This window comes from Cibotium barometz, chromosome 30 (genome assembly GCF_041138505.1).
Source record: "Cibotium barometz isolate CiBa-2024 chromosome 30, ASM4113850v1, whole genome shotgun sequence".
NCBI lineage: Eukaryota > Viridiplantae > Streptophyta > Polypodiopsida > Cyatheales > Cibotiaceae > Cibotium > Cibotium barometz.
The window spans coordinates 32,943,598-32,959,172 of record NC_141075.1 but is presented as its reverse complement, the minus strand read 5'-3'; the positions used below and the strand labels follow the sequence as shown (position 1 = coordinate 32,959,172).

Sequence of the window (15,575 nt, the reverse complement as noted above, 5' to 3'; positions counted from 1 at the left end):
GTAAACCCTCTATATTAAGTACGTTTAAGGCCTATTTTAAAAACTCCTTGTCTATGAATTTCTCATAAATAAAACACACCCTTTTCCTATTGAACCTATGAATAGTGAATATCCCTTTAAATGGTACCCTTCTTTATGCAAAAGATGTGTTAAAAAAGGATTATAAAAATCCATTCTGTTGAACCCACGTGCTACACTTACATATTTATGAGTCACCCCCCTGAGAATAGTTCAAACATTGATGTTTAGGGAAAGAAACAATGCATTACTTATTATAAGTTAAATCTCTGCAATGCAGCAATGAGGTGAATTGCATCCTTAGCTTGTGGAGAGATAACTTTAGCTTGCACCCTAATATGTAGATACTTTATTTTACTATAATTGGCATCTAAGAAGCAGTCCAATGATCCCCTTACCATTAAAAAAACATCTAGTTGGAAAGAAAGTTCCATGCTACATTATTTGCAATTTCAACCTCAAACTCATCATTAACCATAACCCAATATTAATCCCATGTAGCCCTTATGTTATTGTCCACAACCTTTAAGGTTTCATGTGGCATTGTGATTGAAAGGATGAAAGGGCCCTTTGTGCTAATATACCCCTCTGCTTTGAAAGCCCTCTTTAGAGTGGTAAAATCACTTCTTAATTTCCTCACAATTGGATTAACAAGACATCTACACAAGGGAATATGAGGCTGTATAATCCCTTTATTAATAGTAATGTCCTTTAGGATATCCCCACCTTCAGGCTTTTCAATGCTAGCTAGAATAAGATCCTCCACATCATCTTTCTTCTTCTCTTATTTACCTACTCCATTATTGTTCCCTTGATCATCTTTCTTCTCTCCTTAGCCTGCGTGGGCGGTAGGGCATCATCAAGAGATTGGGATTCCATGTCCTGAATATCACTCCCTTGCTGAGAATCCTCATGCTCTTGGCTAGCCTCCTTCTCTTCTTTCTTCTTCTTCTTGCCACATCCTCTGGATTTGCTACCAGAAGCTCTCTTCCCTCTCTAAAGAGATCAAAGACACAAGGTAGATGAAAATCAATATACACAATCCTAAACTAAAATATTTGTGAAAGTTGATTTATAGAGACCTACCTTAAGAGGCTTTGTTGCAAGTGCTATATCTACAAAATGAACAATAAGCATCAAAATAAAAAGTGTAAATAAGTCACATATGAAAATCACTCCCTTTTAAAAAAATTTGTTACCAAAACACATATGGAGGGAGTTTTATTTAACTGTTCACATACATGTAAGCCACCATTAGTATAATTGGTCAAGGGAATTGGTTGTGTGAGCATGGGAATCAAAAAGGGGGAGACCACGATTATATTTCATTGGCGAAATACAAATTGGAGGTATGCGTTGTCCTCTCATCACCATCAGTAAATCCCTTGTCCCAATTTTAAATCATGGACAATCAATGCATCTCCAAACACACACTCTCTCTCTCTCTCTCTCTCTCGTCCATTTATCTTGACCTACCTTTCTCTTAATCTTTGAATCAGGACCATAGCATGATTGTATTTCACTGACATAAAAGCGATGGGTGCATATAGGCTCTGGGTGCGAGACCCACAGGCAGCCAACACGCCACCAGAAGTAGCCCCGACGAGACCAAAAAACCAACCTACATTCAGGTGCGTGAAGGGCAGCAACCTCCCCAGCTAAACCCGGCTAGCCAGAAAGCACAAGGCGCCTTTACAAATTTCGCTAGTGAAATTAAGTTTTGGGCCTATAAAAAGGCCAATCTGGCTATCTCGGTGTGCTTGCAAGCAGCCCTGAAGCAGGCGCCCACATTAAAGAATTCTCGAGCCCACATTAAAGCATGTGAGAGCCTTAGGCTTCATGCTGTTTGCCAGTGCACGAAGGCAGCTAGGTTGGCCCAAAGAATGAATTTTGACAGTGAAACTTGTACACGAGATCCTCCAATGCTTAGAAAAATCATGCAGAACCAAAAAACAAAGAATTTCGTTAGTAAAATTTTAATAGCATATGCTCCAGTACTAGCCAGAAGGCCAACAGAAGCATGCTAGGTCACCATATTTTTCCAGCAAAATGCTCAGAAGAAAAGGAGGAAAATTTAAGAGAAGGGAAAGCTTACCTTCTTGAGCCTTCTCCTTGTAACGAGAAGCTCCTCCTCCTCCTGAGCTCCTCCTCTCATGTTTGGAATGAGTAGATAATCCTGGGTAGGTGTAACCCTTCACTTTCTATCTTCTTTTAAGGCTTATAATAATATTTTCCAAGTCTAAAACACATTTTAGTTTTATTTTAACATTGGGCAAGTGACAATAGGGAAAATAATACGTGTGCGTTATTTAGGTAAATATTTATAATCTAGAAAAGTGTCCATATCATGAGAAATTTATTATCATTTAATATTTTGTATGATTGAACTCATTAGTTATTTGCATGTGTGTGTTAGAAGTTGTTAGTAATAAAAAAGTTGTTAGGATGTTCGAGGATGGCCTCTATAACACCACCAACTAAACAAGAAGAAAATGTAAAGGGATCAGAACTACGAGACACTAAAATCTCAGCAGGGACACCAATCCACTCTGCACCTATATTCAATCCTTCAAATAACATAATCTTAAACCTCAACCCACTTCAATCTGACTCATCTGACTCCTCCAACTATCCTCCCATGTTAGATCTGGCCTCCAACACCTCTGATCTTCAACCTATATGCCACAATTGACCTCCTCTGATATCAGCTAACCTGAATCCTTCCCAGTTGAAAAACAGCTGACTACAAGCTAATTCAGAAGACTGATGCTGACCCTAATCTGTCTCATTAGTCCTTCGGGCTCTCTAATTATCCTCCAATAGCAGCTAACCTTAAACCTCTAACCCTATGATCTTACTGAACATGTTGCTGACCTTCTGCTGACACATGTCTAATGGGATCTAACTGAAACAGACCCAGTTGATTCAGCTGCCTCAGTAGAATCATCTGGCACTCCCTGACTCTTATATCTTCACTTATGTGTCCTTTGGCACTCCCTAACTCTTAGACAACTCAAATTTCATAAAGATATAACATTGTAGACTCTGTGTTGAACCTAATACCTGAATTACCTTTCAACACACAATCAGTCTGAAACACAACTGACAGTCCTCCTGCTGTCAAATACCTTCAACTCAAATAGATAAGATTTACTCTTCTTCACACTCAGCAGATAGTTTCTATTGTTCATTTGACCCAATCTGATCCCAAATCCACTCAATTGAAGGTGACTAATTCACCTATGAGTCATCTCGAACTCCCAAGACATCAGACAGACTCAATAGTTGTTCTATCTCTACAAACTCAATCAAAATAGCACAAATATAACTCCATATCATAAAATCTCATTAATCCAACAACAGATTCAAGCTCTAAACACTCAATCTTCTTCATATAAACAAAACGAGACCTTATATCAGCATCCATGAGTCATGGTCTCAAACATAAGGGAAGAAGAAGAAGAAAAAAAACAACCTAACGAGATCCTCCATAGATGGACCCCAACATCAACCCTTAATTGCATCATATTCATAGCCATGGCTTCAATCCTCAAAAAATCTGCAACCACAATCTACGTGTCTTCTTAAAACACACAAACCAGTCTTTATCCAACAGGCAGCAGCCATAGTTGAGCATGTATTAGGTTGAACCAAGTCTCTTTCAGAGATGTCACATAGAGATCCTAGGGCAACCACATCCTAGCTAATTTTTTGATAGAATGTTGCACATAGCCGCCGACTCCCTCGATTTTCCATGTGTTTTCTTTTTCCTTCATGCATCTGCATATCTTCTAGGCTGGCACACTTCACTTTTTCCACCAAGGGTCCACTCCACACTATCATATATACATTAAATTTACCTTTACATCATCTTTGGATGGGCTTGGGATTCCTCTCACAACATGTTAAACTTAATGCTATTAAATAATCTTGATTCAAAATCATTATAATCAATTCATGCATGTCGTGCAGTTCATAAAACCCATCCTCATTGCAAGCAAAGATTTATGTTTTTTGCTTAAATAAAGTGTAATCATTTTAAGTTATGTAAAAACATATCTCTTAATTGTCTATCATGAAAATATATGCGAGCTTATTTACAACTTAACTATTTCAATAGTCATCTAACTCTTACTTAAAAAAATTTCCATCATTCACTTCACCCATTATCATATTAACCATCACCCTTATCTCTCCACATACACAAGGAAGTAATGGAATTGGCAACCTTGACTAATGAAGATGGCAACAAGAATTTGCATCTTGTTACAAGGAATGGAGTGGCAACTCTTACTAAGGAGAAATTATGTTCTACCTTTGGTATTTCAAAAAGTTCTTTGACACTTTACCAATTACCTGTGGGCGACTTGCAATAATGTGTCTTTTGAAGTGCCTAGTGTATATACCATGGAGAGAACAATATGTTTCACTTGGATATTTAATTTGGAGACACCTTCAACATCAAGGGAGTGAGATTGATACGTGCAAGAAACACCCAAATAATAATAGATATGGAATCTACTAAGACTTCTTTAAGTGTGGTGCCTTTCTTAAGACACTTGCCATGTAAAAGCTCATCGCAAAAAGCATTTGATTTGGTCACTACAATCTAACAAGTGGATGAGCTTTCCTCTAGAGATTATGGGAATCTATTGTTTGAGCTTTCACCTAAATTGCATGGGCATAGGGGTGAAGGGATTGAAAGTAAGTATGGATGAGCTTTCCTCTAGATATGATGGGAATATATTACTTGAGGTTCCACCTAAATTGCATGGGCGTAGGGTTGAAGGGATTGAAAGTAAGTATGATAGTCATGTATGGACAGATGATGTAACAAATAATATATCTTGATTTGAAGGTGTTGTAAGAATGAGAAGATGTGGTGGTCATTTAAGATGCTCCAACAATTTTTGCCCCTTTGTTGAATAGACCTAAATTGTTAATGAAAAGCACTAACAAGGGAGACTGGTAAGAAATTATCCATCTGGTCAATGTGTTAGTGCGTTTGCCACCTCTTTGTGCCTCTGGATGTCAATGCAAATTGATTATTTATTACCCAAAATGTAAGGCTGACATGAAGGGCAATAGATGTGTAATCCATAATGGGTATCATATGCATCCTGTTGGTGAAGGGAGCTCTAGAGGTGCTATTAAAGAGGTGAAGGATAGGTTGAATGAAATTATGCAAATAGTTGGTGGTAGACCCAAGGAATTATACAAGACATTAGCAAAACAAATTATCCTTGACTTTGTTATCAAAAGGCTATGACTAATGTGGAGTTGCAGACATTATTGGAAAGTATTATACCCACCTTGGACACAAGAAGGTAAACATTGTTTTTTATCGGATTTGATGCTATCTTACAACTTAAGAGAAAGTGTACTTATGACTTCTTTCAGAGCATGGTTTTCTTGGGACAATTGACCTTCTCTCTTTTTGAACAATGTCATGTCTTCAAGATGTCAACCAAGGAGCCAGGGAGTGGAGTTGACCTAGTGAATAAGATGAGACCGAGAGGTGAGATTGGTAGCTCCTAGGTGTGTTTCGACTTTGTGAAAAGAATGCATGATTGGTCAACCATGGCATGCCATGTGTATAACCCCTATGTCCAAGAGTTGCAAATTATTGCAATTGGAGATTTTAAGGTAGAGGAAACACAGGCTTAGACATTGTTTTGGGAGTTACTTCACAAGGTCATGGTGAAAAAGGGCTACCCAAAGGCAAAGTTTAGAGGCTTCATGGCTAATGAAGCTCAAGAGAATAATTGGAAAGCTATTAGAACTGTGGTTAATGGAGACCCAAACAAAGTTTTTAAAGACAAGGAGAGATCTTGCTTGTTCCATTGGGAACAAAGACTTGATAATCACTCAAAGAAGTGCATACCTCCCTGTCACCAAGAAGAATTCAAATCCCAAGAGGCACTAGAGATAGAACTCAAGAACCTTCATGCATGGTTCATAAAGGGACATGTAAACAAAAAAGAGATCTCCATGTTGGAGACATGGATTACTTGGTGGCATGCAAGAGTCGAGGGAATACATGTAAAGGTAATCTCTATGAATATTCAACTTGTGATGTTAGCTTTCCCTCCCTTGCTTTTTCAACATGTGTTAACATCTTTATTGCGTTATTTTAGGGTATGGAAAGCAAGGATGGATATTTAATTCATAGAGCTAACCTTGCTAAATCAGTGCATGGGAGCTAGTTGGCATCAAATGACGATATTAAGCACGTGACACTTCTGAATGCGTGTACCACTGATATAACAAGTGCGTTGCTTCAAATTTCACGGTGAAACGCCGGGGAAGACCAGCCTCTATAGCCCCATCCCAACACTCCACCGTGGAAAGAACTCTTCAAACTAGCACCCAACAACCCAGGAAAAGCAAATATAAATGCACCCTTGTGCTAACCGATATGTGCATAGCATCTCATCCAGTGTTCGAAAAAAACCCGGGTATAGTGTAATTTGCACTTGCAGATTTTTAAAATTACCTTCAAATTTGAAACTTAAGGGTACAGAAACCTGCAGATTTTGAGGGGTTGTAGAACAAAAACCTTCAAAATTTGAAAATTTTCTTTATAAATAATTTCACAATTTTTAGATGAAGGTTTTGTACTTTTTGGGAAAATAGTTTTTTTCGAACACTGATCTCATCCACAACAAAGCACCTCGAGGACACTAAAGAACAAATGATCACCAACAAACCCTTTTTAGTGAAGATTGTTAAGACATGAATTCATGGATACTCATTTACGAAAGAGATACAACCCTGTATAATCAATGAGCCTTCAGTGTCATGAATGTGCTTAGTCTGTAAGAGGCCCATTCTTTTTTACATGCATGGAGAAGAAAATTGCAAGAGACTAGCCTGTTACCCCGCAAATGCTGCTGTTGACTTGTTTAGAAGACCCCCGACCTCTTACAAGATCTTTCTTTTGCCTTGCTGCTTGCCAAGCCTTTTTGCGCTACGGTTGCTACGTGCTTGTGTGCCTCCATACCAACCCTTAGTTGCTTCTGTGTTGCACACTGCCTCACGATTCTCACCAGCCATCACTTTCCTCTTGTTCTCTTCTCGTTGTGGCTGCTGGCTCACTGCTAACAGGAGGATAGCTGCTAGGGTTTTTTAGCCGCTATGCACCCAATCTTTGCTTTTGCCCAAACCATGTGCCAAGCCCCCTTGGCTTCCGTGCGCCCAACCTTTGTCTCATGTGCAGCACGCCACCCCGCCGACAGTAGCAACCTCACTTTGGCTCCAACGTTTGCTTCATTTACCCTGTTTCTCTCCACTTGTCTTCTATATCCAGCTTCAACAGCAGCTGCTTCACCGGGTCATTGCATAGGCCTCAGACTGTCGGCTTCAGAGAGAACAAAGACACCCCCTCCCTTCTCTACACTTCCTGGCCTGCAGTCCACCACATGCCAGTAACATCCTGGCTTCCCGCATGCTGAAACACATCATCTGCCAACTCCCTATAGCCGCCCACCATGCAAAGGTTCATGAAAAAGGCCTCCTGAGGTTTACACCTATGAGCTATTCCAGCCTTTGATATATTTTAGCAAAAAAACATATTTGCATTGGTCCCCCATAGGAGGTGTTCACACCGGCTATTGCGTCCCCACCCATTGGCTAGCCGAGAGAAAATGCCTTGACTATACCTTGATGCACATCCACAATAGGAGTGGCTCCAGCCCTACATCAGACAAGCCCATAAACCTCTCATACCATGCCTTATTGCCATCCAAGTCGAGCACATTGTCCACACACTGATGCCTTCTACCTCACCAAAAAAAACCTATCAACGGTATATGCAATATATGAAGGCCTTGTACTTGGGAAGTGGTCGTAGTCTTGAGGTTGGCAAGAAGATATAGTTCGACTGTAGGTTGTAGCTCTGTGTCAATGAACATTGCAGGTGTGGATGCTTGCATCATGCGAGACATGAAAACTCTAAGAAGGAAGAGACCCCACTCTTTTCAAGGAAGCATACATAACGACTCTCATCACCCAGAATACCAATATGTGAATATGCCAAGATCAACAAAGAAACAAAGCAGAGCTACGAAGAGCGAATCAAACCATGGAGAAGCAAATATCCATAAAACAGCATGGGTTATCCGAAGAACTAATGCCGATGGTGAAGTAAAGCGTCAAGGATACCTAGAGGACAAAGCTCAGGTCAAAGCCCGGGTCAAATGCAACAAGCTCATTAACATTAAGGGAAGGTCAGGAAAGCAAGGTGTTCCTGCACCTTACTTCTTTGGGAGATCAATACACCTATAGGCATACATTGACAAATGATTTAGTTTTGTGGCAATAATGTTGATCATGCATGTACTCCTTCCAATATTGTTAAGGGTACTCCTCCAAAGGTGCAACAACAGTGGCCTATTGATAAGGGGACATTTTTGAGGGATTATAAAATCACTACACTCAAGACAGGAGGGTTTGAGGTGAATAGTAAGTAATCATAAGTACTTCTAGATGTAGGGAAAGTTAGAGATGGAAGTGGAGGTGGTTTTGACGAGAGACCTCACTTGTGTGATGGAGAACGTGTGGAATGGACTATAATCTCATGTCAACTCATGCAGACGAGGATCAACTCATCCATAGGCTTAGAGTTTGATGTGCACAATGTCAATGTGGTGGTGGAGAAGGAGCATGTGGACTCTTCATCTCTCCACCATTGGGTCACATAAAAAGGGTGAAAGGTACAAGTCTGTGGTGCTTGTTTTTCCATCATGCAACTATGACAACTTTGTAAGAAGGGCACACTATGGAGGAGGATATGTGCCATGCTACCACCTTTATTACATCTACCTCACATATTTGGAACTTGATGTAGAGAAACATATGTTTGTTCACGATGCAACTTAGAGCTGTACTAGACATTTCATACCCTTTGATAACACTGACAGTAGAGCCATGCCTTGACCTATTTTGCATTTCTACTTATCCATGCTTTTTGGGCAACATTTTGGATGTATTTATTAGAAATCCCAACATTCATTTTGCTTGATATACGTATATCATTTGGATATGTAGAAGCATTTTTCTTATTTTTATCTTTGCATGTTGAAATTATAAGTATTAGAGAAATTCCAAGAATATTTTGATCAAGATAATATTCAGATATGTATCTTTGAATTCAATAATTTTAGTTATTCAATGTGCATGATTTGGATAATGAAAAATAATGGTTTATATACATGATTTTCATAATTTATATGAATAATATTATTTTATGAAGTTTGAAACTTATCTATGCCTTCACTTTGTTGCTCGGATTGCTCGTATGTTTTTGCTCAAAAAATGCTCACCCACTATGAATGCCACCATTCTAACCAAACCGAAATGAGTGAACATAACTAGGATCCTTGTTTGAAAGAGAGAATCAGTGAACATTGTGACCATAAACATGTGGCAAATATAGGGACACAATCCCCTTAATAGAACCAAAATAGTCCATAAGCTAGGAGGTTAAAAATTTAGGAATCCCTATGGGAAGGATATTGAGGTAACATCATATGGCGTGACCTAGGAATATACATTTGCCATTGTTGAATTTGGGAGGCCCACCAATTACGACATAATTCTTGGAAGACCATTCGTGCACATATTGTTGAGGATTCATGATTGGGATTATGATGACATTTACCTCCGTTAAGAGAGAAATACCATCAAGGTGAACATGAAGGGCCACACATACAAAGAAGTCATCAAAACACCTATCAATGTGACTTGGGGTCAAACGTATGACTTTCTCAAAATTAATACATACACTACAAAACAAGCCCTCCATAGCAATGCCTATTTCCATCTCGCCAGGCATCGGCGAGACGATGACTAGATATTGCTTAAGTGATGCCTATAGGCTCTAGCATGGTATAAACGATGCATGTTGCATGGGCCTCACCTAAAAACAATGCAATAAGTGAGTCTCTTATACACAATTCATAAGCATACTTAACAACTATTTCAGCCGATTAAAAAGTGGCATATTAGTGTGATGGTTCTCTCTATCTCTCTCACATATACACATTATAGTGCGACTATTATCTCTCTCTCTCTCTCTCTCTCTCTCTCTCTCTCTCTCTCTCTCTCTCTCACACACACACACACACACACACACACACACGCACGCACGCACACGCACACACACACACACACACACACACATACAATATCAAAGTATGCCTTTCTCTCTCTCTCGAAGTTTGAGCACACAAGTGAGCAAAGATCAACATGACGGATTATAACATCGGTAAGCACATAATTATGCTTCAATGCACAAAGTTGAACAAAAATAAAATGCTCATGTAGATCAGCATATAAGAGTACAAAGTACATAGAGTGATCAAATGTCCGCAAATGGTAAAATTTGATGAGTACAAATGGTAGACTATGAGCCCGGCATACTCTACCTAATCTTATACTAATGCTATGGGTAATAGTACCTATAACTATGTACAATGCCTCAAAATACAAATAATGAGACTCAAAACAAGCTAGGGATCTAGAGCTAGGAGGAGGAGTGTTGAAATATACAAGTGAATAGGGTGTGTGCAGGAACAAGCCCTTGGTTAGAGGCTGTAAAAGAGAATGTGTAAATGTGAAAGAACCTATGAAAAGGTGAGAAGAATCTATTGGGAGAGAATAAAGGGTAGCATGAGAAGATTTAGGAAGTGTGGAGATATTCTGGGAAAAGTGAAGAGGTGGAGAGAATCAAGCAAAAGAGGTGGAGTGAATCAAGGAGAAATCAGTGGGATTAGATACTTGGATGTAAACTCTATAAATTGAGGCATTGGCCTAACGAGAATTTGCTAGTTTTTTATTATCCATGCCTACATTAAGCTATTTGCTAATTACTCACTAGTTATGTCTTAATTATTTGCTAATCACTTTGTTAATGATGTTGATTCTAGTATTTGATCCACCATAGCTCATCACATTGCTGTAATTTTAACATGGTATCAGAGCCATGCCTAGAATCCATCAAGTTTATGAGCCCATTATCTAATTAATTAGGATTAGTAGTTAATTAGAAATTAATCAAAATTTTGGTTATTTTTTAACTCACCTCTGCACCCCCAGCCAGTGGAGGAGCTCCCTGATCTCCTTGCACACATCAAATTAGCCCAAACCCTTCTAGCACAACGTAGCTATCTCATTGCTCTTCAAGCTCATCAAATCAGCGCAGCAAACCGCCGACGGGTTCAGGAGAAATCGGGAATTTACCAGGCGTCTATTTCTGGGAGAAAATTTGAGATCTTCACTCTTTACTTCCACAGTTCAAATGGGTCTAATTCCTCTTAGCCCCAAGTGTTTTCAAGCATGCTCTACAAGCTGGTGAAGTCAAAATTCAATTTGATCAAGTCTACAGTGAGATCCAAGCTCTTCATCAAATTTGCAGGTGACTTTGGTAAAACAGAGATTAAGCATTCAATATTTGGTCAAATCTTGTGTTTCTTAGCTTAATCCTCTACTAGACTCATTGCTATTGATGTCTTTGAAAGCATTTGAGCTCATTTGAAGTCTAAGGCACCAGATCGGGACTCCCCGCATACTCTATTTTCTACACACAAAATAGAGGATTAATTTGCTAATCAGTGATTAATCCATGCTAATCACTATATTTTGGTGCAATTGAGGGTTCAAATTAACCATTAGGTATTTGATACAGATCCCTATAACTTCAAATTTCAATTCGGAGTTTTTTTGATACTCCAACCATTCTGTACAAATTGGTTACCCTTGATTCATTTCTGGTAAAATTGTGCTGATAAAATCATAATTTTGCATTTAACCCTTGGTTAATGCCTATAAATCTCACTCAAATTCAAGATTATTCACAGCCAAAGTTGCATTTGGGAATGTGCATAAGAATGAATGCTATATGCATTATGTATTAGGCACATTACATCAGTGTAAAAATGGGATCAGACACTGCCCTTGTCCAAAATAAGGCAAGTCTAGGTAAGACCTCCCGCATAAATTTGTGTTTACATTGCATGATGACACAAGATAAACATAAAAAACCCAAAGGTACTGTCAGCAAAACATTTGAACATGTTGCTCACATGGAGCAAAAAAGGACCTGACGGACAAGCTCATGGCCCCAGCCACCATGAAAGAAGAAGAACATCTCTTTCCAAGAAGAAGATCCACACCAAGAAGATCTAGAGGAAGCATTGAAGAAAGACATGGACACGAGAAGAGAAGGTGCACCAAGAAGACTGAAAGAAGACATGGACACATGAAGAGAAGCTGCCAAGACAAGACTGAAGACAAGAGAAGATGTGAGGCTCCAAAGAGTGAGGAGCCATGTTAAAATCTCTAAGAAAGAGAGAGAGAGAGAGAGAGACCCCATAACCCAATGTAACCTGCCCCAACAAAGTAAAACCACCTCTGAGCCACCGATGATGTAGGCCTTGTGGTAGATAGATGTATGTGTGAGCACTTTAGTCAAGGTCGCGGGCACTTGTACACATAGAGAGAGAGAGTGTCAAGGACTTTGAGTTTAGGGACTTGAGGCACTGGTTGCGGGCTATCAAGTAAAAGAGAAACTTGGTACAGGGTCCAGGTGTGCTAAGTTAATTTGAGGGGAGGTGTGGTAGACACTGGTCGGCGGACTATCAAGTAAGAGGGAAACTTGGTATAGGGTCTAGGTGTGCTAGGAGTATTCACTTGAGGAGAGGTGTTGAAATATACAAGTGAATAGGGTGTGTGCGGGAACAAGCCCTTGGTTAGAGGCTGTAAAAGATAATGTGTAAATGTGAAAGAACCTTTGAAAAGGTGAGAAGAATCTACTGGGAGAGAATAAAGGGTAGCATGAGAAGATTTAGGAAGTGTGGAGATATTCTGGGAGATATTATGGGAAAAGTGAAGAGGTGGAGAGAATCAAGCAAAAGAGGTGGAGTGAATCAAGGAGAAATCAGTGGGATTAGATGCTTGGATGTAAACTCTATAAATTGAGACATTGGCCTAATGAGAATTTGCTAGTTTCTGATTATCCATGCCTACATTAAGCTATTTGCTAATTACTCACTAATTATATCTTAATTATTTACTAATTACTCTATAAATTGAGGAATTGGCCTAATGAGAATTTGCTGGTTTTTTATTATCCATGCCTACATTAAGCTATTTGCTAATTACTCACTAATTATATCTTAATTATTTGCTAATTATATCTTAATTATTTGCTAATCACTTTATTAATGATGTTGATTCTAGTATTTGATCCACCATAGCCCATCACATTGCTGTAATTTCAACAAGGAGGTTCATCTAGTCTTCATGATTTGCACCCTTGTCCTCCTCATTATCATAGTCCCTGAGAGCACACGCTACTCCATCGACACACAATGTCACTCTGTCAATCTACCTCCATCATGTCCTCATCTGTGCAACTCCTACAGTCTAGAAAACTTAATTAGCTAATATTTGCATGCTTTAATTACAACTATAATGACATTTAATTGAGATTACTTACAAAAGTAGCTGGTGGAGGTAGCTAGGTCTTCAATTGCCTATAACCTTGATAGGTGGCCATCTCTATCTCCTAAGGAATGGGCTCGTGACCATAGGCCTAGCTGGTGGAGGTAGCTAGGTCTTCAATTGCCTATAACCTTGATAGGTGGCCATCTCTATCTCCTAAGGAATGGGCTCGTGACCATAGTCCTTTACCTATTATGTAAAAAGCACATGAGTTATCAGTTGATATAAAGAGCATATGATACACACCTACATGCACGTATAAGACCAAATGTAAACTTTCTAATAATTACTTGCAAAAGTGGCTACAAATCCCTTCTTGCCCATCCTACCAAGATGTGATGTATGTCCAGCCTGCATCCTATAGACATACGTTCGAAATCAAAAAACATGTATACATAGACCTAAGATTTAAGATAGGCACTAGTACATAGCTAGAGGGTAAATATTACATACCTTATGCTAATCCCAATGTGTCTAGAGTCGCACCCCCTGTGTCACATACATACTACGAGCAGAGAGTTCCATGTTGGTGTGTGAATTTTCAAGGCACTCATCGACGAACATGACGGCAATGCCGTATCCACGAGTTACACTTTGGAAGATGTCATGATGCACTGGTACGAGAGAGACAAGATCAACCTATTTTAAGTGATATTTCATTTTCTAGACATTCTACATTAACAGTATTCAAATTCTATATGATCTTGATATACAAAGTGATAAATGACCTGCATCTAGGTACAATCATCATGGCCAAATCTAGTTGTACATCTTTCTGATGACGACGATGGCTTTCATGGGCTTCCTTCCTTCCACGTGCCACATTCAAGATGCTCTTTAGTTACAAATGGAGGTGTATGAGCATTTACTGAGCTAAAACCTCCGAGTTAAAAATGTCAAGCTATACTTTTCCACATGTATTAATTGATATATTTATCCAAGAAATTATACAAGCATTTGTGTTCAGTAGAATTTCTTGGCATGGCATCCTTTACAAGCACACATGACCTCCATATCTTCTTGATTTACTTGAAGAAAGTACCTAGAGAAGAGTCCCGAGCATGGCTATGTCCTCCATTACATTACCATGACCTCTACTTCCCCCTTACGTAAAGTACTTAAAAAGGAGTCTCTAGGATATCAAGATCTCCTCTCCATGCACATGAACTAGGATCTTGGTGTGAAAGAAAGCAAGCCAAAGTAATTTCTCTAGAGAACGTACTTGGGATAGCTTGTGAAAGAAGGCAAGTCCAAGTACTTTCACTAGAAAAAGTACTTGGGACAACTTTTCAAAATCACCATAACTCTCACATCTAATGTCTAAATATAGTCATCCAGCCACTTGAATTGAAGAGAAAATGCCATTTGAGCAATTAAATGGGTTAAAGTTTACAAAAAACATGATTTACTATGATGTTTTTTTTAAAATAAAGATATAGATCTACAATTGGATAAGTTTAAAAGCTATTTCTTATGCTTTTTCCAATGACATTACTTAAGTCTATCCTACTATGTATATAGGGATAATCTCCTCTATAGAACCATGAACTCCTTGTTCTTATATAAGTTTAAAAGCTATTTCTTATGCTTTTTCCAATGACATTACTTAAGTCTATCCTACTATGTATATAGGGATAATCTCCTCTATAGAACCATGAACTCCTTGTTCTTCCTACTTTTGCTGATTAAGTGCATGGAGAAGAGTCTCTTATATGGTCATGATCTACTTTACATATGCCTACATTCATGTGTCTTAAATTCAACAGTCTCTTATATGGTCATAATCTACTTTACATATGCCTACATTCACGTGTCTTCAATTCAATAGTCTCTCTCCATTCCACCCTCACATGTAACTCCTAATATTTAGTTATTTCTTTTTTTGTAGCCATCATGTAATATCAATGTTTCTTTCTTGGAATGTAAACAATACATAATTTAATAACATATCCATATTTATTGGATAAACATGCTAGTGGGATTATGTTATTTTTCTCAAAAAGTTAGTAATTTCTCCTCTTTTGTGATACCTTAGCTCGGGAACTCGTGGGTTT

The 15,575-nt window shown here is 38.7% G+C and overlaps 1 long non-coding RNA gene across 1 annotated transcript; it reads right to left on the bottom strand.

Moving 5' to 3' along the window:
- Window positions 1–645: 645 nt before the first annotated feature.
- On the bottom strand, window positions 646–2,190 carry LOC147621398 (uncharacterized). Its single transcript, XR_015269888.1, has 3 exons — window positions 2,114–2,190; window positions 1,105–1,133; window positions 646–1,014 (listed from the first exon to the last, which is right to left on the bottom strand). It is a non-coding gene; the product is annotated as an uncharacterized LOC147621398 (long non-coding RNA).
- Window positions 2,191–15,575: the final 13,385 nt, after the last annotated feature.